Genomic DNA, 26,337 nt, shown 5'->3' on the forward strand with positions numbered 1-26,337 from the left:
TTGTGACTGATAAATATCATTTTCAAAGAATACTTCTCGACAGAGTGAATGGTATTATTATTTGATTGAAAGACTAATATTTCCATACTGTCCCAGTCACTAAAACCCAGATATAATTTTCTCCACCTTTGGCAGAGTGCATAGACTAAATAGAATCGTAATGAAGGGAAACGATGTTGGTGCTTAGCTCTTTCGCATATCCAGGAGGCAGTTTCCGTGCCAATGTCCCCCCAGGACACTCTAAGTCGTTGTTGGGCAGACTTTTTCTGAAAAGGGCCAAATACTAAATATTTTTGACTTTGCTATCCATATGGTCTCAGCTATCATAGGGGGAGAACAGCCACATGCAATATGTAAATGAGTGAGCATGTCTGTGTTCCAGTAAAATTTATTTCCAAAACAAGCAGCAAACTGATTTGGGCCTACAACCTATAATTTGCCAACCTCTACTCTACGAGATCAGAGTCACAGCTTTAGACGACACATCTCTATTGCCTGGATTATTGCAAAAGCATCCTAACTGGGACTGATCATTTATCATTTGCACCTCTGCTTTCTATTTTCATGGTAGCAACCAAGGTGAACTTGTCCAATGGCCTTGATCTCAGTCTTCATGAGATCAAGGCCAAAGTCCTCACTGTGATCTACCAGGCTCTGTGTGTTCCTCACCATTTTCTCTCTAAGCCCATCTCCTATAATCCTTCCTTCTTTCAGTCCCCTTCAGCCACACCAACCTTGGGGTGCTCCTTGAACATGTCAGGCCAGTTCCTGCCTTAGTGCCTTGGTGATTAAGGCTTCCTCTGCCTGGAATACTCTTCCCCAGTCATTTTTATGCTAAAGTCTGTCTTAACCACCCTATTTAAAATCTCCCACCCCAAATACTTCTAACCTTTCTTCTCTGCTTTTTTCCTAATTCACCAAAACACAACACACTATATATTGTGCTTATTTATCTTATTTACCATTCGCCTTCCTCACTAGAATGTTGACTCCATGAGAGCTGGAACCTCCTCCGAATTGATCACTACCATGCTCCTATTGACCATTTTTTTTAAAGATTTTATTTATTTATTTTTAGAGAGAGAGAAAGGGAGGCAGAAAGATAGGGAACAAAACATCGATGTGCGAGAGAAACATTGATAGGTTGCCTCTTGCACACCCCCAACCAGGGGCTTGGACCTCAGCCCAGGCATGTGCTCTGACTAGGAATCCAAACAGGGGCCTTTCGGTTTGCAGGAGGAAACTCAACGCACTGAACCACACCAGTCAGGGCCCTATTGACTATTATTAACAGTGCTTAGTGCATAGTATATACTCTATAAATATGTCTTAGATGAAATAATAAGTCTTCTCCCCTTCTGTGTCTGAATCCATATACCATCACAAGTAATTTTTCTTTTCCTTTTGGTATTTAAGAAAGCTGGTCAAGTTTGTAACTGAAAAAATCTGTACATATTGTTTTCATCTTTGTGTTCAAATCAAGAATGCTCAATAGTTTAATTTCAACCACTTCTTTTCTTCTGAACTGACTCTGTCCATTGATGGGATGAAACTAAAGGGAGGCAAGTTAAGTAGCAAAACTCAAAGGGAAGATGTACCTTGTTTCTTAATTAAATGCACACACAGAAATTATTTATTGAGAAGTTTCTCTTAAATTCACTGGGTATTTGTGAATGTGCAGACCAAGCCCTTAGTCCCTGGGTCATAAAAATGCCAGAAAAACTTTTCTTGGAGAGCTCTAAGAACAATAATTTATTTTTATAATTTTAAATGGAAAGCACTATGTGACCACATGTTTCCTTTGTACTTTACAACAAAGGAGAAGATCAAACTCTTAAGATTCACAAGTGTGCGTGGGTTACTTATGAGTATATGAAACTGGCTCAAGGGAAGACATATTTGAAAATTACCCCATCAAAAGAGAAGAGAAAGATTAGAATTTGGATTTATATATACGTGATTAAAAGGCAATCAGAGTAAGGAAAATTAGTTGACGTTTTTTAAATTGGCTGCTTTGTTTGAAATGGAAGGGAAACCATTGCTAATTAATCTTCATGTGGAACTATCATTAATGCCTCCAATTTCTTTGCAACCCACATCCTCATCCTCTTTCTGAACTCCAGCATCATTTCCTTCTTTCACCTTTCCCATTCGTTTGTTTTTCTCAGCTCTCACAGTTTCACCACTGAGAGACTGTGCGGCACCTTGAACGCCGCAGGCAAACAACAAATGCCTGTTTCTCTGGATTAAAGTAGCTTGGATTCGTATTTAAGTATTTCTCAAACACATGCATTCTTTCAATGAGACTATAAACCTCTCAAAATAAGTGTCTGAACCTCCCTTCCTCTCTAGTCCCTAATACCCAGAACACATAAATACTGAATAAATACTTGTTGAACTCAATTTTTTAAAAGAAACACTGATAAAATCAGATATTTAGGAATGAAAGGATTATAATTTCACAGCATTTAAAATAAAGCATTTCAGTAAAATTTAGTCCTGTGAGGAGAACCAAAAGCTGTTAATTCATGCAGAATCAGGCAGGTTATTGTGTTGTTGCTATTTTTGTTGTGTTTTTATTTTTTCAATATTTAATTCTCCAGTGTTTTCACAATAGTAAATCAGAAATATGAGTTAAGCTAAGAAATAACATTTACTTGTAATTTTAGTTACTGACTTGCTCATTTTATTTTTAAGGCATCAGTGGATTATCCCCACTGAGTTTACTTAAAGCTAGTAAGTAGCAAGCTTATTTCTAAAAATGGGAGGGGGCAGAAAAGAAAGAAAGAATACAAATGAATTGAGGGAGGGAGGGAGTAAAAACATCTTTAGTGGAAAGAGAAAAAAAGATTTGGAGAATTAAATGTGAAGATTTCTTTCCTAGAGTCTAAAAGGTAGGTACAAAATACTAATAATAATCAGAGTGATCTGTAAAATACTGAGCTTTTGATTTGGTCTAAGAACCTAGCTCTCTGCTCCTTAGAGGTTAAGTGGCCCCGAGGCATTTCCTCCCTCCCTGTGCTTAAAGGCTGAACTTTTGCAACACACACCATCCCTTTTTATCTCCCACCTGACTTCTCTTATGGGAAAGCTCAATTAGTTTAAATCATGTGGGAGCATTATAAATACTGTTTGGTGATGAGAATAAATTGGTTCAAATCACATAGATAGTTTCCTAAGTACTGACTGATGAGAAAGTTTAGATATGTGTGATTTATAAACAAAATGAAAGAGGTTACCTGGAAAGATGTGAGAGGTAGGAATAAATTTATATTTAATAAATTTAAAGCACATAGGAGGGATCACTTTCCAAGTCATTCTATGAGGCCAGTATTTCCCAGATTCCAAAACCACACAAACATCATAAGGAATTAAAACTAGAGACCAATATTTCTTATGAATATAAACATGAAATTTATTGATAAAATATTAGCAAATCAAATCCAACAACATATAGAAAAAAACTATACACCATGATTAAGTGGAATTTATCCTATAAGTGCAAAGGCAGTTTAATATCTAAAAATCAATTAATGGAACACACCATATCGATAGAATAAAGGTCAAAAACTACATGATCATCTCATAGATAAAGAAAAGCCATTTGACAAATATTAACACCCTCTTTATGATAAAAAATACTTTTCACAAACTGGGACTAGAACACAGAATAGGCATTTGAAAACTTCAACACCCTTTTATGGTTAAAAAAATGCTTAACAACCTAGGAATATTAACCTCATATAAAGCATCTATGAAAAACACAAAGCTAACATCACACTTAATGGTGAATGCTTTCCCTGTAAGATCGAGAACAACAAGGATGTCTGCCCTCCTCACTTCTGTTCAACATTGTACTGGAACTTCCAGCCAGGACAGTGGGACAACGAAGTGAAATAAAAGACATTCATATAAAAAAGGATAAATCAAAATATCTCTACTTGGAGGTAATATGATCTCATTACAGAATATCCCAAAATTCACCAAGAAATGGTAAGAATTAAACAAGTTCAGCAAGGTTGCAAGATACAAAATCAATATATAAAAATAAATTATAGGGAATTAAGAAAACAATTCAATTTACAATAGTATTAAAAACAATAAAATCCTAAGGAATGAATATTTCAAAACAAATGTAAAATTGTAGTCTGAAAGCTACATAACACTATACAAAAAAAATTACAAGACCTATGTAATAGAAAGACATAATAAACTACAGTAATGGGAACACAGTAGCATTTACACAGAATAGACAGAGAAATCAGTGAAGTAAAACTGAAACTTCAGAAATAAATTCTTACATTTATGGTCAATTGATCTTTGACAAAGGTAATCCCACCTAATGCCTAGATCAGGGGTGTTCAACTCATTTTCACCGGGGGCCACATCAGCCTTGCTGTTGCCTTCAAAGGGCCAAAATAATTTTAGGACTGTGTAAATGTAACTACTCCTTAACTATTAAGGAGTTGAAATTACATTCAGCCCTTTGAAGTCAACCAAGAGACCAATGTGGCCCCCGGTGAAAATGAGCTGGACCCCCCTGGCCTAGATAATCCAATGGGGCAAAAATAGTCTTTTCAACCAATGATACTGGGACAGTTGGATATATACTGAAAAAGCATGAAGTTGGACTTCTTCCTTACAGCCCCAGTACAATTTAACTCAAAATGGATTATAGACCTAAATGAAAAGCTAAAATCATAAATCTCTTCAAAGAAAATATAGCAACAACTCCTAATGACCCTGGTGGAGCCAACCCAAAAGCAAAAGCAACAAATTAAAAGATGGATAAATGGAGATTACTCAAAATTAAAAACTTTTTTGCTTTAAAAGATATTATCAAGAAAGTGAAAAGACAACTGGCAGAATGGGAGAAAATATTTGCAAATCACATATCTGATCAGAGACCATGTCCAGAATATATATAAAACTATTACACCTTCATAACAAAAAGACAAATAATCCAATTAAAAAATGAGCAAAAGATTAATATATATCTTAAGATAAATTAATGGCCACAAATCATGAAATGTGCTCAATGTTTTTAGTCATTAGATAAATGAAAATTAAAACCTCTTTCTATTAAGATGCTAAAATTAAACAGGTGGACAGTAACAAGTGTTGATGAGATTGTGGAGGATTAGAACCTTTCATACATTGCTAGAAGTGTAAAATAGGGCAGTGCTTTGCAAAACAATCTTACAATTCCTAAAAATATTCACTGTAGAGTGATTATGACCCAGCAATTCTACTCATAGATGTATACCCAAGAGAAATGAAAGCATATGTCTATACAAAATACTTACATGCAACTGTTCATAGAAGCATTATTCATAATAGCCAAAAAGTATAAAACTACCCAAAAAGAATATTGTATAATCATACAATGAAATGATATTTGGCCATAAAAAGGAATGAAGTACTGATACATCCTACAATACGAATGAACCTTGAAAAGGCTACACTAAGTGAAAGAAGCAAGTTTCCAAAGACTACATATGTATGATTCCATTTATACGCAATGTCCAGAAGATTGAAAAATTTATAAAGAAAGCAGATTAGTTGTTACCTAGGAATGGTAGTTTATGGGATGGATATGGGAAATAAGGACTGACTGTTAAGGGGTATGGGGTTTTTTGAGGAGTAAGGAAATATTCTAAAATTGTGGTGATGGTGCCCTGACATGTGTGGCTCAGTTGGTTGGAGCATCAGCCAGTAACTGAAAGGTTGTGAATTCGATTTCTGGTCTGGGCACATACGGAGGCTGTGGGTTTGATTCCTGGTCCGGATGGGTTCGATTCCCATTCAGATGAGCACAATCCCTGGTCTGGGCATGTGTGGTAGGCAACCAATTGATGGTTCTCCTTCCCTTCTATCCTTCCCTCTCTCTCTAAAAGCAATAAAAATGTGTCTTCGGGTGAGGATAAAAAACTAAAATAAATAAATAACTAAATAAGAATATAAATACGAGACAAAGAAATATAGCCCAAATGAAGAACAGATCACAACTCCAGAAAAAGAGCTAAATGAAATTGAGATGAGTAATCTATCAGATGCAGAATTCAAAACATTGTTTCTAAGGAAGCTCAAGGAACTTAGTGAGACTTTAGCAGCATAAAAAAGACCCAGTCAGAAACGAAGGAGACACTAATTCAAATGAAGAACAATTTACAGGGAAACAACAGTAGAATCGATGAAGCCGAGAATCACATCAATGATTTGAAACATAAGGAACCAAAAAACAACCAATCAGAACAAGAAGAAAAAAGAATCCAAAAAAAATGAGATAATATGAACAGCCTCTGGGCTGTTCAACTTTAAGAGGTCCAACAGTTGCCTCTTAGAGGTGCCGGAAGGAGAAGAGAAATATCAAGGAATTGGAAATCTATATGAAAAAATAGTGAAAGAAAACTTCCCTGATTTGGTGAAGGAAATAGACATGTAAGTCCAGGAAGCACAGAGAGTTCCAGTTATGATGGATGCAAAGAGGACCACTCCAAGACACATCATTATTAAAAGGTCAAAGGTTAAAGATAAAGAGAGACTCTTAAAAGCAAGAGAAAAGAAGTCAGTTACCAGAAGTTTGCCAGATGGCAGAGTCTAGTTTTGGGACCCCCTGCCAGGCGGCTGTCTGCCTCACTCAACTGTCCTTTCTCTTTTGCCTTTGGGGATTAACACGTAACATTTTCTGAGATAACTCCCCTCCAGGAATTCATGTTATCATAATGCTAAATGAAGGTGTGGGCTGATGAAAGGGGACAGATTACAGAAAAATATATTGGGAAAGAGCCCTTTCAACTGAAAAGGAAGTCTGTACTCATCAGGGATTTATTCAAATGATCCCAGTTCTGTCACCGAGAGTACCCTCTGGAAAAAGTTCTTGCTCTGGGGCTGATGGAACTCAGCCAGCTGCCTCGCTTCTCTGCTGCACTCTCCTTCTGGAAGTGACTCTGGCTTGCTCTGAGTTGAAGAATACAAAAATTAGTGGCTGGAAAGTTCCCTTTCAGCTTCTCTCCTGCTAAATAAGAGCAATTACATGAGCTTATTCTGAATAAGAACACACAGGTAAGGAATACTGCAATTAGTTGAATCCAGTTAACTAAAACCCTTTGTTAATCAGCATTTTCCCACAATTAACATCAAAGTACCAAAAAAAAAAAAAAGCAAATTACAAAATAATAATCAGAGAGGAAAACTTTTAAACTTTGCTCTAGCTTTGGAATGCATTCAACCCAAAGTCCCATATTTCTACAACTACTTTTCAATACTACCTAACTTTTGAGGGAGCTCTAATTGTGTGCCACATGTTTGCACTATGGGACTCAAATGTCTAGTTTACCTTTGACACAGCAATCCTTTGAAGCAGATTTTATTATTCTATTCATTTTACAGATTGCCAAACCCAGCCATGGAGTTGTTAGCTTGCTCAAGATCACACATCTAATAGATAGTGTTAAGGAAGCATAAATTCACAGAACTCAGTGCTTTAACCAATATACCGTATTGTCTCCTAATTATTGGTGTGTGATAAAAAGGTAACTTGGAAGAATATAATTCAATAAATAACAGTAGCTAATTTATTGTTTCCTGTGCTCTAGGCATCGCTGTAAGCACATTATAGCTATTACCTTATTTAATCTTCACACTAATCCCTTAAAGTAGGTACTATTTTTATCCCTATTTTTCAGATGAGAAAAGTGAGGCACACAGAGGTTAAATGAATTTTCTCCACCTCACACATCACAGAGTGATGGAGCCAGAACTGAAATCAAAATGTATGACTCCAAAGTACATTCTGTTATTGCTACATGTGCTACCTTTTCTTTTTTTCTTCCTTCCTTCCTTCCTTCCTTCCTTCCTTCCTTCCTTCCTTCCTTCCTTCCTTCCTTCCTGTCTTCTTTCTTCCTTAGGGGTTGATATAGTACATAAAAGAAAACAAATCTAATGCATTTTAGAATGATTTTTTCAATAAAGTTAATAAATCATTAAAAGTTGAATCAAAAAGTTCTGGTTGATTAACTTAATGACTATTTAAATAATCAGATGATTCAATCCCTGAGTTTTCTGGTTAACTGAATTTCCACTGCCTTAGGCTATCTGTTCAGAGAGAATTTGAGCCCTTGGGATATTTTTATTTCATCTTCATTGGTAAGAAAAGCAGCAAAACATTCAAGGGTGCTCCCAGAAAAATTGCCCTTGAAGCATTATGCTTTTATCAATCATTTGTGCTACAACTTTGAAGATTTTCTCTTGAATGATATTTATTAGAAACTAAAAGTGTGCATAATTTAAATTTGATTAGATTTCTTTCATTTTAAATGCATTTCTTAATGATTTAATCAGACATTTTTAAAGTATTCTCCAGATCTCGGTGTTACACAAATCTTAAATCATCACCACTTTTATTCCTTATAGCATTGAATAGCCCCAAAGCTTCTAATTAATAAATTGCTAAATTCATACATATAGATGTGGTGTGGTTTTCAAGTGGGACAAATGGGAGTTATTAACTTCAAAGGAATGATATTTCACCATATTTTCCTACTGGGAGGCATTCAGGAAATGTTTTTCAAATGAATAAATTATTTTTCCAACTACTTTTTGTTTTTTAAATGTCTTTACCTCAATAAACATTAAGATAATCTTAATTTTTGTTTTTATAAGTTCTTGTATTTATTATTTTATTTTTATATGATCGCTTATTCTGGGTCTTGATGTTTTAAGCATATGTTTGTATTTGGTTTATAAACTATTAATGTACTTCCCTTGACAATTGTAAGGCTTTCTGCCCAATGATCCATCCTTCCATCTGTTGCTCTTGTCTGCTTAAAGCAATGACTATTTAGTTCTACATGGCTCCTCCTCCCTTCTATATTAATATCTATGTTATCTTCCTCTCAGAACATGTTTCCACTTCCCTTGTGCCCAACTGACCTTCTCTTTTAGGTAAGGATGCAACTAAAATATTACTTCCTCCAGGAAGCCATTCCTTTTACTAGTGACGTGGTCTGGAAATGCAAACCCTCCAGGAAGTAACTCTCACCCAATATTCCTCTTCTAACTCCTATACTCAAAGAAATCAAATTAAAACATCAGCAATAACAACAAAAGTACTATTTTATTTTGTTTTCCAAAATTCTTATTTGTAATAAAATGACAATGCCCCCCATCCAAAGACCACAAGGAACACTACCACAATTAAACAAATGTGGGTTTGTTGATTCAGTACAATAAGGAAGAACACACGTTATTGGGGACTACGGAGTGTTTCCAGAAGAAGATATTAGAATGGACATGTTATATATTTGTAAGGGTGAGGTGATTTGGAAGAGGGCTCAAGGCAGCATGATTGGTATTTGTCAAGAAGAAAGTGTAATTCTATGATTAATTATGTTAATAATTATTATACCTGGAAGGTGAAAAGACCAGACTGAGACTAAACTGTGATTGGTAAAGAAGCAGGAATCACTCTTACTATTCTTGATAAAAGGATATTTGGTTCATTTTATGTTTTAGACAATGTTTTTGTTTGTTTGTTTGTTTGTTTCATTTGTACCCAGTCACGATTATGGAGTAGTCTCATATCTCAGTCCATCCCAGTCACAGAGTGGTCTTGTCTGATGCTGTTCTGCCAGATTGTGGTCAGCAAGACAACCTTGAGCCCACTGTGAGTGCCAGACCAGCTTCTGGCAAGACCAACACCTTCTTGACAGCAGCCAGCTGTCGATTGTTTTTTCCTTCTCAAAGCAATGTATATTAGTTAAAATGGCCATATTACCCAAAGCAATATACAGACTTAATAAAATCACCATGAAAATCCCAATGGTATTTAAAGAAATAGAACAAAAATCATCAGATTTGTATGAAACTACAAAAACATAGCCAAAGCAATCCTGAGGGGGAGTGGGGAGAAAGCTGGAAGTAGCACGCTACCTGACTTGGAATTATACTACAAAAGCAACAATAATCAAAACAGCATGATATTAGCAAGAAAATAGACACACAGACATACGGAGCAGAATTGAGAGCCCCAAAATAAAACCACATGTATATGGGCAAATAATTTTTGACAACGGAGCCAAAACACACAATGCAAACCTCTTCAATAAATGGTGATGGGAAAATTAGAAAGTCATGTGCAAAAGAATGAAACTATATTACATTTTGTCCCTATGTACAAAAATTAATTCAAAATGGATCAAAGACCTAAATAGAAGACCTGAAACAATAAATTATATAGAAGGAAACATGGGTACTAACCTTATGGACCTTAGTCTTAGAGAACATTTTATGAATTTAACCCCAAAGGCAAGGGAAGTAAAGGCAAATATAAATGAATGAAATTATATCAAACTCAAAATTTTCTGTACAGTAAAACGAACTGCCAAAAAAGGCAACCAACTGAACAGGAGGTGATATTTGCAAACAACAGCTCCATTGAGGGGTTAATAGACAAAATATGTAAAGAACTCATACAACTCAATACCACTGGCCAACAAATATATGAAAAGGTGTTCAACTTAACTAGCTATTACGAAAACACAAATGAAAACTACAATGATGTAACCAAACACAGGTCTGGCTATCCACCACTTTGAAAGCCAATACTCAAGAGACAGATGTGATGTAAAGGAAAATGGTTTTATTCAGAGGCCAACAACCTGGAAGATGGGGACCTCTTGTCTCTAAGCCATCTTAACATCTCAGTGCAGGTAGGTGCTGTTATAGGGAGGGAGAGGGGCAAGGAGCACAAAGAGATTGGGGAAGAGTCTATGGACGTGCAGGCAGTGTCCTTGCTTGTCCCTATGTGGTTCTTTAATGTCAGCATCCTGGAACTGGCCAGTGACAGCCGAATTCCTGCAGTGGGGCAATCTACATCACCTGAAGATTTGGCCAAGGCCATTTCTTATATAAGCAGGAACTGGAACTGCTGGCACCTGCAATATGCTTACAAAGAAACTGTCAGTATATGAGTTCATTTTATCAGTTTGTTAGTACACTTATTTTAATTTTATTTCATGTTCACTCAGAGTAGAATAAAATTTTATTCCCTGTTACAGTGAGATATCACCTCATACTTATTAGAATGGCCATTATCAACAAGACAAGTAAGAAGTGTTGGAGAGGTTGTGGAGAAAAAGGAACCCTTATCACTGCTGGTAGGAACGTAAACTGGTACAACCACTGTGGAAAATGGTGTGGTGGCTCGTCAAAAAATTAAGACTAGAGTTAGCATATGATCCAGCAATCCCTCCACTCCCTGAAAAACTCAAACAACATTTATTTGGAAAGATGTGTATACTCTTATGTTCATTGCACCATTACTCATGCTGGCCAAGACATGGAGCCAGCCAAAGTGTCTCTCACTAGAAGACTGGATAAAGAAGATGTGGTAACTATGGAATTCTACTCAGCCATGGGAATAGATGAAATACTACCATTTACAACAACATGAATGGACCTTGAGAATACTATGCTAAGTGAAGTAAGTCATTCAGAAAAAGCTAAGAGCCATATGATTTCATTCATACGTGGGATATAAAACTGAAGCTCAGACACAGAGAATAGCTTGTCATTACCAGAGAGAAGGGGCTGGCGGGTAGTAGCAAAGAGTAAAGGGGGACAAATATGTGGTGATGGAAGATTTTGGGTGGTGAGCACACAGTGCAATATACAGATCATGTATCATAGAAATATGCACTTGAAATTTATATGATCTTATTAGCCAATATCACCCTGGTAAATTTAAAATTTTTTAAAGTATAATGTATATTTAGTTCATGAAATTTAAAAGACACAGAAAGCCTTGAGAATAAAATGAAGAGCTTCCTGGAGTCGTTTTTTCCCTGAATGCGAATACCAGGGAGCGGAAGAGAATATAAAATCATGCCATCTCGTGTGAGCTGGCCCTGCAGTGGTGCTTCAGCTCCCTGACAGCTCCGAGGCCTGGCAGCAAGCAGGCTGAAGAGAGAGCAGCAGGTACCCCCCCACCAAAGCCAGCTCAGCTGAGGTGGTAAAGATAGCAGTAACCAAGCTGCATCCAGAAAGTAGCATTCAAAGTCCAGTGATTTGGAACGTACTCCACAGCAAAGATCTTGCAGTTGCCAGAACTGAGCTTTTTCATTCAGTACAGTCCTTACTGGGTACTAAATATATGTGTTAACTTATCTAAAACTTATCACAATCCTAGGAGGTAGGCTCCATTGTTATCTTATTTTAAAGATGAGGAAACAGATATAGAGAGGTTCAAAAAACAACCTGTCCATAACCAGAGCTAAGAAGTGGGAGATCTGGGATTTAAACTCAAGCTGTCTGGCTCTGGGGAATGCTGCTAACCAATACCAAATAGTGTTATACTTACCTCACTGTGCCCACTTTAAGAATTAAAAGTTTTATTGTAGGTTTTAAAACAACCTTATCTCCTCTTCTCTCTCTTTCTATCTCTGCTATCTCTCTCTCTCTCTCTCTCTCTCTCTCTCTCTCTCTCTTTCTACAAATACACACACACATAAATACACACACATACATACAGGGTCTGGCACAAATAATGCCCCTTTTTATTACAAAATCATAAGCATGTAATTCTGTAATGTAACAATATCACACTCAGACACACCATATGACATTTTAGGTGAAATGTTCAAATTAAAACTATAAATTACTACGCCCATATTATTACCCTACCAGCCACAGTCAAGCAGGCCTCACTTCTGCTGGGCCCTGTGTGTGAGCGTGCATATATATGAAAGAGCACATATAAAATGGATTTTTAAATATTTTTACAAAATAGATTGTCAAAATGATGGAATGCAAACTCTGGAATGAGAGCATATGCCCTTTCTATGCATTAAAATATGTGTAAAATATGCAACGGCTCTGAAAATCATACAATGAGAATCTGTTGCTAAATTCCATTTCTTTAATTAGGGACCTGATAAAATCCTCTACCCTTGTTCTAAGTGCTAAGGGACGAGTGTCTGTTCAGATTCATCCTGAATTCCTCTTTTCCACGCAGTAGCCAGTCTCTCTGTGTGTCAGCCTGCATTATTCCACACTGGGATGGTGGCATCTCAAAAGATGTCACTTCCTGCTTAAGGGTAGTATGAAGCTAGACCCTCCCCTCACTGCGCACCACCATCACAGAGTTCTAGGCAAAACCATCAAATGCACCTCACAAGAGCAGCTTGGAAAATTCTGTTGAATAACCTTATTCCCCTATGTGTTTGTTAGCCTATAGGTACAAGAAGCAAAAGCCTTGGTCATCCTTTATGAATGGAGCTTAATAGCCACCAATTTATTCTAGATGGGAGTTCATTAAAGACAGTTATTTTACAAGTATACACTATTTATCACCTTTGAGTCAGACATCATGGGGATTAGAAAGTGTCTGAAAGTTTTATTATTTCTTAAATGGTAGCATGAGTGCTTTAGGGACCCATCATACTCTGCCAAATACTGACTTACAGAAACTTTTAAAATTTCATATTCCACTCCCTATAGACATTTATAATGCTGAACCAGTCAAGTTAATGAATTACATGCTAATTTTGCAATTGTTCATCACTGATATATATCACCACCTCTGCCACAGAATCATTGAGTGACACTCAGCAAGTGTCCTTCTCAGTGAAGTGAGGCAAACTGCTACTGTATTTTGTCATGTTTAATGCACACCCATGTTTTGTGTGTGTTATACATGAAATTATTATGCCCATTCTTATACACATGGTATGTAATCATTATGCCCATGTATAATGCACATCCTTATTTTTCCCTCAAACTTTTGGGCAAAAACATGTATTAAACATGGCAAAATATCACAAAATCTTTTGCTGAATAAAGGTTGTTAATAATCCCTGCAAGAAAATGTTTAAATATCTTTAAAACTAGACACAGATTATGGCTAATTCAGTATCACAAACATTTATTAAGCACCAGCAATGTGCCAAATAATTTGGAAACAAAAATGACAAAGATAAGTGCCTGCCCTATACAGGGAGGACCTTACAGACTTACACAAAGGATAGGCCCACATGGATAAGTCTGGCTGGGTGTATTAGTAAGCACTATGATATGTGATGGAACACAAAAGAGACTTTGAAGTAGGTAAGCTGGAATTAAAGAATGCAAGGGCAAGGTGTTAGAAATGAGAATATCTTTGAGTCATATCTTTAAAAATCTAAGTAGGAATCAGCCAGCTATGGAGAAGAAACAATGGGTAAATATCCTATATAATGCCAAACAAGTGAATAACAAAATACTGTTGCAATATCAAGATTTTTGGTCAGCTGCTGCACCGGTTCTGTCGACTGGGAGTTCATGTTTTCATTCATTATTCATTCATTTGGTTGGCACTGGAAAGTCACATAGCTTAAGAGTGCAATAGAAAGTCAAAATGCTCTTTTCTACCTGAGCCCGATAGTGATTTGCACAAACATGATTATTGAAAGCATAGCTAACCAAAGCAGAAATAACTCCTAAGTTGGAGTAGAGAGCTTTCTCTGGAGCATGACATAAAGAGTTTGTTTTTAATCTTTATTTCTTATGTCTCTGATGCAGGTGACTTTCTGTCATGTCCTGCTATGGGCTTAACATGTTTAAGTGAAAAAAGAAAACCCAATAGTACATCTTCTTGGGCAAGATGGAGAGAATTCTGATTCAGATGATTAGAAAGAACTAGAATCCCACAGATGGCGTTTATTAGAGCGATATTTCAAAGAGGAACATAGTAGGGAGTACCAACTGAGTTAGTTACAATGAGCTCTGATCGATTTGATCCTTGTTAGAACTATTTCCTTTGAAATTCTAGGTATTGGAGAAACTGGGTTTGGGACCAAAATGGCAACTGTAGTATTCGTGTCAGAGTTACAGAAGAACAACATTGCTTTGAAGAAGTCATTTCAATTCAAGCCGTGTCATCAGAGCATCTTCCGGAAGCATTGTAAGGGACGAGCACAGTGTGGGAGTTTATACTGGAAGTGCGGGGCTTCAGAGAACTTTTGTTAAATGTGGGCTGGAATCAGTTCTCAGGAAGATCCATTCTATTTTAGAAGTTATCTTTATTTGTCGTAGAGAGATTACTTAAGGCTCTAATGGAGTTAATATCAGTTCTGAATGTTGTTCAGCTCACACAGGACTGAATTCTGTGTTATTGGTAACAAAAACATTACTTTTGAATCTTAGTTATTAAAAATGGCATTTGCTCTGGCTGACCTGTACCACCATAGTCAGAAGACCGCACAGGCTTTTTCTTTTTCATATGTCCCAATTTCAAAGAGCAGAACTTATTAAACTCTTATTAAATAGGGTATGTTAGCAAGCTGCCCTGTATGTTTTCCTTCTTATTGCATAATCCTTCCACTTTCTTTCATTTAGAAATGAGTCTCCCCCAAAACATACCCGAAGTCTTTTGGAATATTCAATACATGCACATAAGCACACAAGCCTTTATTTGTATTCATTTCTCCCTTTGAATTTTCTCCCAGTTTCATCTCTGTCCAAACCATTTTCTCTCATGAATTTTGCTAAAGAATATATTATTTGTCCAATAATGTCCCAGGTGAGATATATATTATATTATTCTAATGTAGTCTGTAAATTACTAATATAGTGGGAAGGAATCATAATACAAGTTTAGCAGTCATCTTTTGGAATATTAAATAAATATATATTTGGGAAAATAGCTTAACCTGTGTAACAGCTGCTAATCTCTGCTGAGAGAAAAAAAATCACAATTATAATCATTAAAAACACAACTAATTCCTCTTAATTTACAAATGTTTGTGCCTTTACTTGTGTTATTCCCATCAGAATATTTTAGATCGCTACAGCCTATTTAAAAAACCTTTGGTGCTTTTTCTGATCCCTCAGGAAGAATCCACTGTATTTTCTCAGTACACAGTACATCTTTATGTAGCAAGAATGCAATTCTTCCTTATATGTTAATTAACTCCTTACATATATGTCTCTCTCTCACCAGTTAGAAACTCGAATATAGTTAGTCATAAGTTAATTTGAGGCCTCCAGTGAGGAATAAGGATTTGCAAAGGAAAAGCAAACAGAAGCAAAGAACAGTTAGGACTGGGGTACCAGGAGGTAATATACTCAAACTAGTGCAGGTCGTTGTTCAATGAGACAACATACACTTGTATTTGGTCCATGCATCATCGTCTGAGATGGCGGGCTACTTGTCTTTTGGGTGGCTATCAGTATCGTGGCTTCAGGTGCATTGTTTGATTTGGGAAATGACTTCTGAGTAAAGGTGGGAAAATAATGAATACAACCTTGTTAGAAAAGCTAAGTGGAGAGAGAGCTAGGGCTTCTTTCAAGTGAACAGATGTTCAAAAAGTGGTTCCAGCCTCAGAAAGGAAACCAAAGTGAAAAGTCAGACACCAAGAGAGAAAACACTGCAGAGCTTAGAAAACAAGCTCTGTGTGGTTGAGAGACAAGAGTGATCCCAGTCCTAACTTCTTCTTGGTAGGAACTGAGTTTATGAATTAATTATTTAAGTAGTTATCTATCTGTATGGATGGAAGTATGGATAGATAAGGCCTGTCTTAGTAATCAGAAAGGGGATTAAATATATATATATATAAATATATATAATATATTATATAATATATATAAATATAATATATATAAATATATATATAAATATATATATATAAATATATATATATAAATATATATATTTGCTTGTATGTGTAGGCATACTATTTCTTTTCATTTTGAATAAACCAATGATTCTCAATCAAGCCCAATTCCTTCAGACAGCAGCAGCATTTGGAAATGTATGAAGAACTTTTAAGTTGTCACAACTATACAGTATGCTACTGGCATAAGGGGTAGAAACCAAAAATGTTTCTAAACATCCAAGAGTGTACAGGACAGCATCTAAAATTCATACTTATTAGATGGTATGAGCTCAGTCTCAGAATTAACCAAGTAAAAATTACCTTTTAGACTGGCAGATGTTGGAAAAGATTGGGTTTCTTGTTTACCTCTATGTTTAATATATTGACAAACAGGCCCTCATGTGTAACACACTCTAAATAAATATATATTGGGGTAAATTCAACTAATGGAGTGGCAAAAGATATGGTACATACAGGGGTGGCAAAAATAGGTTTACAGTTGTAACTATGCAAAACAGTTTATTTTTGTATTATCATTTATTATTATATTATTTATCTGTACTGTGTTACAACTGTAAATCTACTTTTTCCCACCCCTGTACATACAATGGCATATCGCTCAGCCATAAAAATAAGAATGAAATCTTACCATCTGCAACAACATGAATATACCTATAGGGTATTATGCTAGCGAAATAAGTCAGAGAAAGAAAAATACTATATGATTTCACTTACATATGGAATCTAAAAATCAAAATAAACAAGCAAAATAGAAACAAACTCATAGGAAAATAAGAACAAACTGATTGTCCCCAGATTGGAGGGGTGTCAGGCACGGGGGGGAGAAGGTAAAAGGGATTAAGAAGTACAAATTAGAAGTTATAAAAATAGTCATGGGAATGTAAAGTACAGTATAAGAAATCTAGTCAATAATATTATAATAAGTATGTTTGGTATAAGATGGATATTAGATGTACCTGGGTGATCACTTCATAAGGTATATAAATGTCTAATCACTATATTGTACAACTGAAATTAATATAATATTGTATGTCAATAGTAATTAGAAAATAAATTGGTTTTATAAAGTATATAGTTGTTTTTGATACAATATAAGTATAAAGATGCTGTAAGTATATTATTTTTACAATTAAAAATAAATAAAAGATACATTTTCCTGAACCCATCTAGAATAAAGAATTAGACTTGATTTAGTTCAATAAGAGGTTAGTGGGTATCCCCCAGACATCTACCAGTTTGCCAGATGTTCTGCAGAGCATAAAAATAACAGAGAATGCATTCTCTGACCTTGAAGATAGAACATATCTTGAGAAAGCCATTTCGTTCCACAGAAAAACAGCACGTGGGTGGGTGTCAAAATGAGTAACTTATTAGTGCAAAAAGGAACAGAAAGAAAAATCAATATGTCTGGTATTGTCAGAGATAGCTTCTTGGAAAAGATGAGAATTGACCTGACCCTTAATAGTCCAATGGATAGAATTTCAATTAAATGATCAGCAATGAGGAGAAGGTGTTATAAGGCAGAGAAAATAGAATGAACAAAACTAAGAATTTAAGACTAACCATGGGCAGGTTTGTGGGGACAGAGAAGATTGCCCTAGCTGAAGCAGGTAAGAGACCTGAACTTCTAGAAAGTATCCGTTATGGTGAGAATCAAATGAGTGAATATTAGCAGTAATACCTTGTAAAATATCTAAACCTATGAATGAGATAGAATATGCCATCTCCAAAGTTTGGAAATTGTGTTTTTAGTTTTTATCATACTTAAGGTGATTACTTAACCTAATATAGTTTAGCACACCTTCCCACACACACAGACCCATGTACTAAATAAAGTAACACTGTGGCCTACATAGTGTACCTAATATTCCATAAAAGTGACCATTAGCAAAGGCAAGCCACATTTAGCTATAGCCCCAAGTATCTTTTTCCCCCCTTGTGGCTACAAAGATAGCAAGAGTCCTCATTTCAGAAGAGATGTGCCCTAATTAAAGAATCATTTTAATTACCTTAACTAATATCCTAATGTTACAGTTTGACAATGGAATAAGAGAACAAGTATCCTGTTTGGTCAAGGAGTCTTGCAGAAGGTATAGACGCACAATTGATGTTAAGAATCATTTGACTTAATTCAGTGTACGATTATGTTGGGGTAGTAATTAAATGTAAGAAGAAATAGATCATTGTCTGCAAAAACAAAGCAAAACACCTTACTTTATATCTAAGTGCAATTTTCAGAACCCTTTCTACTTATTAGGTTAAAGGATCATTCCTGAATGGAGACCCAGAAGAGAGAACTTTGGAGAATAAACAGGCTTTATTTTGGAATAAGAAGAACTCTAATGCAATAACAATTAACAGTTAATAACTCCCAGAATAGGTGGACCAATGTGTCTAAAATTAAAGATTAGCATTACATACATTTAAACCTGTAAATTCCATAGTCTAACTATAAAGCAAGAATTCTTAGATCCCCTTAGAAGAATTTGAGTAGAGCTAACACCCACAAAATTTAATTGACTAGGAGTAGGTTCTTCTGAATATAACAGCCTTACATACAGTGCCTTAGTCAAGTGGAGATTTGACTTTCTTTAAAGATAATTCAAGAGGAAGGTAGGCCAAGGCTCTTGTGGTGACTGCATAATGTCATTCGGGACAAAGCTCCTTCTGGTTTTCTAATAAGCATCCTTAAGTGACTTCCAGTTACATCACATTGTCCAGAAATATGTCACACCTAGTGGAAGGGTAGGCTGAGAAATGAAGGTTTTAATTGTGCACATTGTAGTCCCAAATAAAAGTGACAAAGAAGAAAAGGATTATGTAGGCCAATTAGAAAACTCCATTAACAACACAAAATCAGTGATGACAGTAAGACCCCGGCCATGACATATTGGTTAAAGCACTACTAAGTCAGTTAGGTGTGTTACACTGAACTCCATTATCTAAGCACCTCACAAAGTTCATTTTCTGGGTTTTCTTTTTATTTCCTCAGAGAAACTTTGGATGTTTATTAAACAATGATGCCTTTCTATCTTATTCTGGTTGAAATTTTAGCATTTCAAGCTCCCAGAGGTCATCATAAATGTAGGCTACCCTCAGAGTTTTACAATTAATACGTGATTCTATATTCTTTTCAAACACTCAAAACTTTACTGGCCTCAACACTTGATCTGTTTTTAATGCAGAAATGGTCCTTTTTGTAACTGTTTAAAATATTTTACTACTTATGCTATTACAATTGTCCCACTTTTCCCCCATTTGCCCTCTTCCTCCCAGCCCATCCTTCATTTCCATAGTCAGTTCCCGCACAATTGTCCATGACTAGGGGTCCTTCATACATGTTCTTTGACTAATCCCTTCACCCTCCTTCAGTCAGTCCCCACCTCCTCCCACCCATCTTAGAGCTGTCAGTCCCTTCCATGATGTTATGCCTCTGATTCTATTTTATGCACCAGTTTAGTTTGTTTATTAGATTCCTCTTATAGGTGAGATCATATGGAATTTGTCTTTCACTGACTGGCTTATTTCACTTAGAGTAATAATCTCCAGTTCCACCCATACTGTTACAAAAGGAAAAGATTTCATCTATTTTTTCTGCTGCATAGCATTCCATTGTATAAATATACAACAGTTTTGGGGTTTTTTCCATTCATCTAGTGATGGGCACTTAGGCTGTTTAAAGCACTTAGGCTGTAAATAACGCTGCTATGAAAATGAGGGTGCACGAATGGTTTGAATTGGTGTTTCTGGATTCATAGGGTATATTTCTAGGAGTAGAATTTCTGAGTCAAAACACATTTTTAATTTTTGAAGGAATTCCACACTGCTTTCCACAGTGGCTGCACCAGTCTGCATTTCCACCAACACTGCACTAGCGTTCCCTTTTCTCCACATCCTCGCCAGTACCTGCTGTTTGTTGATTTACTGATGATAGCCATGTTGGCAGGTGTGTGGTGATATCTCATTGTGGTTTTAATTTGCATCTCTCTGATGGCTAGTGATGGTGAGCATCCTTTCATATGTCTATGGGCCCTCTGTATGTCCTCCCTGGAGAAGTGTTTATTCAGATCCTGTGCCCATTTTCTAAATTGCGCTGTTTGTCTTCCTGTGTACCTTCTTTATGTATTTTAGAGATTAAACCCTTGTCCCATATATCATTGGAAAATACGCTCTCCCATACAATCAGTTCCCTTTTCATTTTCATGATAGTTTCTTTAGCTTTGCAGAAGCTTTTTAATTTGATGCAGTCCCATTTGTTCATTTTTTCTTTTATTTCCCTTGCCCTAGGGGATATATCAGCAAAAATATTGCTATGTGGGATATCTGAAATTTGACTATATTTTCCTTTATGATTTTTACGGTATATGGTATAAGTTGGTGGTCTAGTTTCATTTTTTTTGCATGTGTCAGTCCATTTCTCCCAACACCATTTATTGAAGGGAGTGTCCTTACTTTATTATATGCTTTCGCCTCCTTTGTCAAATATTAATTGACCATAAAGACATGGGTTTATTTCTGGGCTCTCTGTTGTGTTCCATTGATCTATGTGTCTATTCCTATGACAGTATCAGATTGTTTTGATTACTGTGGCCTTATAGTATAGTTTGATATCAGGTATTGTGATCCCTCCAACATTCTTCATTTTCAAGATTGCTGAGGCTATTTGGGGTCATTTTTGGTTCCATACAAATTTTTGGAATACTTTTTTTAGATCTGTGAGATATGCCATTGGTATATTAATAGGAACTGCATTGAATCCATAGATTGTTTTGGGTACTATGCATATTTTAATGATGTTAATTCTCCAATCCAAGAACATGGCATATGCTTCCACTTATTTGTATTTTCCTCAGTTTCTGTCTTCAGTGTCTTATAGTTTTCTGAGTACAGGCCTTTTACCCACTTCATTAAATTTATTCCTAGGTACTATCTTTTTGTTTTGCAATAGTAAATGGGATTGTTTTCTTACTTTCTCTTTTAATACTTCATTATTGGTACATAAAAATGCCATGGATTTATGAATATTGACTTTATATCTCACTACTTTGCTGAATTCACTTATTAGGTTGAGTAGGGTTTTCTTTTTTTGGTGGAGACTATAAGGTTTTCTGTGTACAACATCATGTTGTCTGTAAATAACAACAGTTTTACTTTCTCATTTCCAATTGGGATGCTTTTAATTTTCTTCTTGTCTGATCACTGAGGCTAGGACTCCCAGTACTATGCTGAATAAGAGTGTGATTGCAGACACCCCTGTCTTACTCCCTATCTTAAAGGAAATACTTTTAGTTTTTGCCCAATGAGTATGATCTTGGCAGTAAGTTTTTCATATATGGCCTTTATTATATTGAGGTATGTTCTCTCTATTCCCACTGGGTATTTTTTATCATAAAAAATATGCTGGGTTTTAGCAAATTCTTTTTCTGCATCTATTAATATTATCATGTGATTTGTGTCTTTTATTTTGCTTATATGATGCATCACATTTATTGATTTGTGAATATTGTACCACCCATGCACCCCTGGGATGAATCCCATTTGATTATAGTGTATGATCTTTAAAATGTATTGCTGGATCCAGTTTGACAATTTTAGCATCTGTGTTCGTCAGAGATATTGGCCTATAAGTTTCTTTCTTTGTTGTATCTTTAACTGGTCTTGGAATTAGGATAATGGTGACCTCATAAAAAGAGTTTGTAAGTCTCCTTCTTCTTGAATTTTTTTGGAATAGTTTGAGGATTAGTAGGAGAACTAATAGGTATTAGTTTTTTTTATTTTTTAGAAAGATTTTATTTATTTACTTATTTTTAGAGAGAGGGGAAAGGAAGGAGAAAGAGAGGGAGAGAAACATCAATGTGTGATTGCCTCTTATGCACCCCCTTCTGGTGACCTGGCCCACAACCCAGACATGTACCCTGATGGGGAATTGAACCAGTGACCCTTTGGTTTGCAGGCCTGTGCTCAATCCACTGAGCTACACCAGCCAGGGCAGTTCTTCTTTAAATGTTTGATAAAATTCACCTGTGAAGCCATCTGGTCCAGGACTTTTTTATGCTGGGAATTTTTTGATTACTGCTTCAATTTCACTGTTGTTATTGGTCTATTCAGGTTTTCAGATTCTTCCTGATTCCGTTTTGGAAGATTGTATGTTTCTAGAAATTTATCCATTTCACCCAGGTTGTCCAACTTCTTGGCATATAGTCCTTCTTAGTAATTTCTTACAGCCCTTTGTATTTCTGTGGTATTAGTTGCTACTTCCCCTCTTTCATTTCTGATTTTACTATTTAGGTTCTCTCTCTTCTTTCCTTGATGCATCTGGTTAAGGGTTTGTCAATTTTGTTTATCTTTTCAAAGAACCAGCTCCTGGATTCACTGTTTTTATTTTTATTTTTAGTCTCCATGTCATTTATTTCTGCTCTGTTATTAATTCCTTCCTTCTTCTCACTCTGTGCTCTGTGTTGTTGTTTAACTAATTCTTAGGTTGTTTATTTGAGATTTTTCTATTTTCCTTAGGTAAGGAAGGATAGTAATGCTATAAACTTCCCTCTCAGGACTGATTTCACTCTGTCCCACAGGTTTTGAGTTGTTGTGTGTACATTTTCATTGGTTTCCAGCTACTTTTTGATTTCTTCCTTGATCTCATTGTTAACACATTCATTATTTTATAACATATTATTTACTTTCCATGTATGAATACATTTGAGTTTTTTTCTTGAGCTTGATTTCTAGTTTCAAGCCGTCGTGATAAAAAAGGTGCTTGATATGACTTCTATTTTCTTGAATTTGTTAAGGCATATTTGTGTCCTACCATGTGGTCTATTTTTGAGAATGATGTATGTGCATTTGAGGAGAATGTATATTCTGTTTCTTTGGGATGAAATGCTCTGCAAATATCAATTAAACCCATTTGATCTAGTACGTCATTTAATGCTACTATATCCTTGTTGATTTTTTGTCTGGAAAATCTGTCCATTGTTGACAGTGGGGTGTTAAAATAACCTACAATGACTTTATTTTTGTCGAACTCTTTCTTAAAGTCCTCCAAGATTTTCTTTACATGTTTAGGTACCCTCTATTGGTTGCATATATGTTTACAAGGGTTACATCCTCTTGTTGGACTGACCCTTTACATATTATGTCATGACCTTCTTTGTTTCTTGTTATGGTCTTTATTTTGAAGTCTATTTTGTTGGATATAAATATTGCTTTGCCAGCTTTCCTTTGGCCTCCATTTGCTTGGAGTATTTTTTTACATTCCCTCATTTTCAGTTTGTGTAAATGTTTCATTCTGAGGTGGCTTTCTTGCAGACAGTATATACGGAGGTCATCTTTTTTCATACATTAGTCACCCTGTGTTTTTTTATTGGAACATTGAATCCATTTATATGTAAGGTTATTATTGCTGGCTGCTTATTCATTGCCATTTTTTCCCTTTGTACCTATGTTTCTCTCTCCATATATATCTCTTCTTATTCTTCTTAAAGCAGTCCCTTTAGCATCTCTTGCAATGCTGGTTTGGTGGAGCTGTACATCTTTGGCATTTTTTTTGGGGGGGGGTCTGTGAAGCTCTTTATTTCACCTTCCATTTTAAATGAGAACCTTGCTGGACAGACTAGTCTTGGTTACAAATACTTGCTTTTCATTACTTGGAATATCTCATGTCAATCCCTCCTGGCTTATAGTGTTTCTGTTGAGAAATCATCTAGAAGCCTTATCGGAGCTCCCTTTTAGGTAACTAACTGTTTCTCTCTCACTGCCTTTAAGATTCTCTCTTTCTCTTTTAACTTTGCTATTTTGTGATGTGTCTTGATGTGGGCCTCTTTGGGTTCATCTTGATTGGGACTCTGTGCTTCATGAACCTGCATGACTCTCTCTCACCAAATCAAGGAAGTTTTCTGCCATTATTTCTTCAAACAGGTTTTCTATCACTTCTCCCCTTTCTTTTCCTTCTGGTATCCCTATGATACAAATATTGCTCCATTTCATGTTGTCCCAAAGCTCTCTTACACTACCTTCACACTTTTAAAGTCTTTTTTCATTTTGTTGTTCTGACTGGATGTATTTTTCCATCGTGTCTTCCAAATTGCTGGCTTGATTCTCTACTTCATCTAGCCTGATTTTAATTCCTTCCAGTATATTCTTCATATCAGATATTGTATTCTTCATTTCCAGCTGGTTCTTATTTATAGTTTCTATGTCTTTTTTCATGTTGATGTAGTTCTCATTAAGTTACTAGAGCAGCCTTATAACCATTACCTTGAATTCCCTGTGTGATGATTTGCTTGCCTCAATTTCATGTAGCTATTTTTCTGGGGATTCCTCCTTTTCTTTCATTTGGAGATGGTTTCTTTATCTCCCCATTTTACCTGTCTTGACTTCCTGTCTTGTGGTGTGGGCTTATGTGGAAGGAATTCTGTGGTACCTGATCTGGATGCTCTGGGAATGCCCTTTGTGTGGATTATGTGGGATCTCCCACTGTATCTGGGTCCTGAATGTTGTTGGCCTGTTCGTTGTTGGAATCTCCCCTCCAGTTGTCTGACTGAGAGGCTCAGCCTCCATCACGTCTTGTACAATGTTGTACAGGTATTGACAGAACAAAGCAAAACAACACAAAAATGTAACCAAAATAAGCACCCCCCAACAACAGCAATATCAGTGACAAAAGATCAAAAAATAATAACAGTGGAAAGAGAAATGAAATATTAGGGAAAGGGGGAAGTAAAGAATAAGAGAAGACCAAGGGACAGAAAAGTGATTACAGGAAGAAAAAAGGGAAGAGAACTAATGCAAATAATGAACTGAAAGAAGAAAACAGGAAAAATGGACAAAGACAGAGAAAGAATGACAAAAATAAGGAAAGGAGAGAAGAAGGAAACAATGGGGTAATCAAAGGTAAGAGTAAAATAAGAGATATGAAAGAAAAAAATAGAGCAAAACAAAAATAGAAGAAAAGGATAAAATAGAAAAAATAATAAGGCTATATAAACCAAAAAGTAATGCAAACAATGAAAAAGAACAAAGTGGAGTTCATCTCAGCAGAGTTTAGTGCTTGCCTGCTGTGTTGTCCCTTTGGGTATGGCTCTGATTTTGTGTGAGCCAATATCAGGTGCTGCGCGTGCCTAGTGTTCGACAACCTGTTTGAAGGTAAAAACAATCCACAGTTTGCAGCTGATTCCTCTGGGCCTGGCTGCTCCTAGGATAGGGCAAGCTGCTCTGATAAGCTGGGTTTCATCATCATTGGGTTCAGGGGTGTGTCAGCAAAGGACCCAAGTCATAGCAGGTTCTGCCTCTGCCTGTCTCTGCCTGCCACCCTACTGTCCGTCTTAGACTCCATTTTCCAGGACTTCTTATACTAGTTCATTTTTGTACATTTATGCTATACTTTTATATATCTAATGAGTTTCTTGGAGAACATATCTTCTATCCATTCATAGAAAGGGTTTGTGTGTTGTACTGCTATGGCTACCAGGGCAAGACTGATGGTCCATGAAGATTTCCACTCAGACAGTTATCAACTGATGTATCAAGGATAGTACTTGACAGAGCTAATTCAGGCAAGTGAAAGAAAGATAAATTGCAGGTATGGTATAACTTTATCATTTCTGATTTTGCTAATAAAGGAGCAAGTGATGGTATCTTAAGAGCTGTCAATTCCTGAAATAAAACATGTCAATATCTTACA

The 26,337-nt window shown here is 36.0% G+C and overlaps 1 protein-coding gene across 1 annotated transcript in view; it reads left to right on the forward strand.

Annotated features, from left to right (window-relative positions):
• The window catches only part of PTCHD4 (patched domain containing 4), a 173,831-nt gene that overhangs the window by 144,777 nt on the left and 2,717 nt on the right, over positions 1–26,337 (forward strand). The gene's annotated exons all lie outside the window — the stretch shown is intronic.

Source organism: Desmodus rotundus, chromosome 11 (assembly GCF_022682495.2).
Source record: "Desmodus rotundus isolate HL8 chromosome 11, HLdesRot8A.1, whole genome shotgun sequence".
Taxonomy (NCBI): domain Eukaryota; kingdom Metazoa; phylum Chordata; class Mammalia; order Chiroptera; family Phyllostomidae; genus Desmodus; species Desmodus rotundus.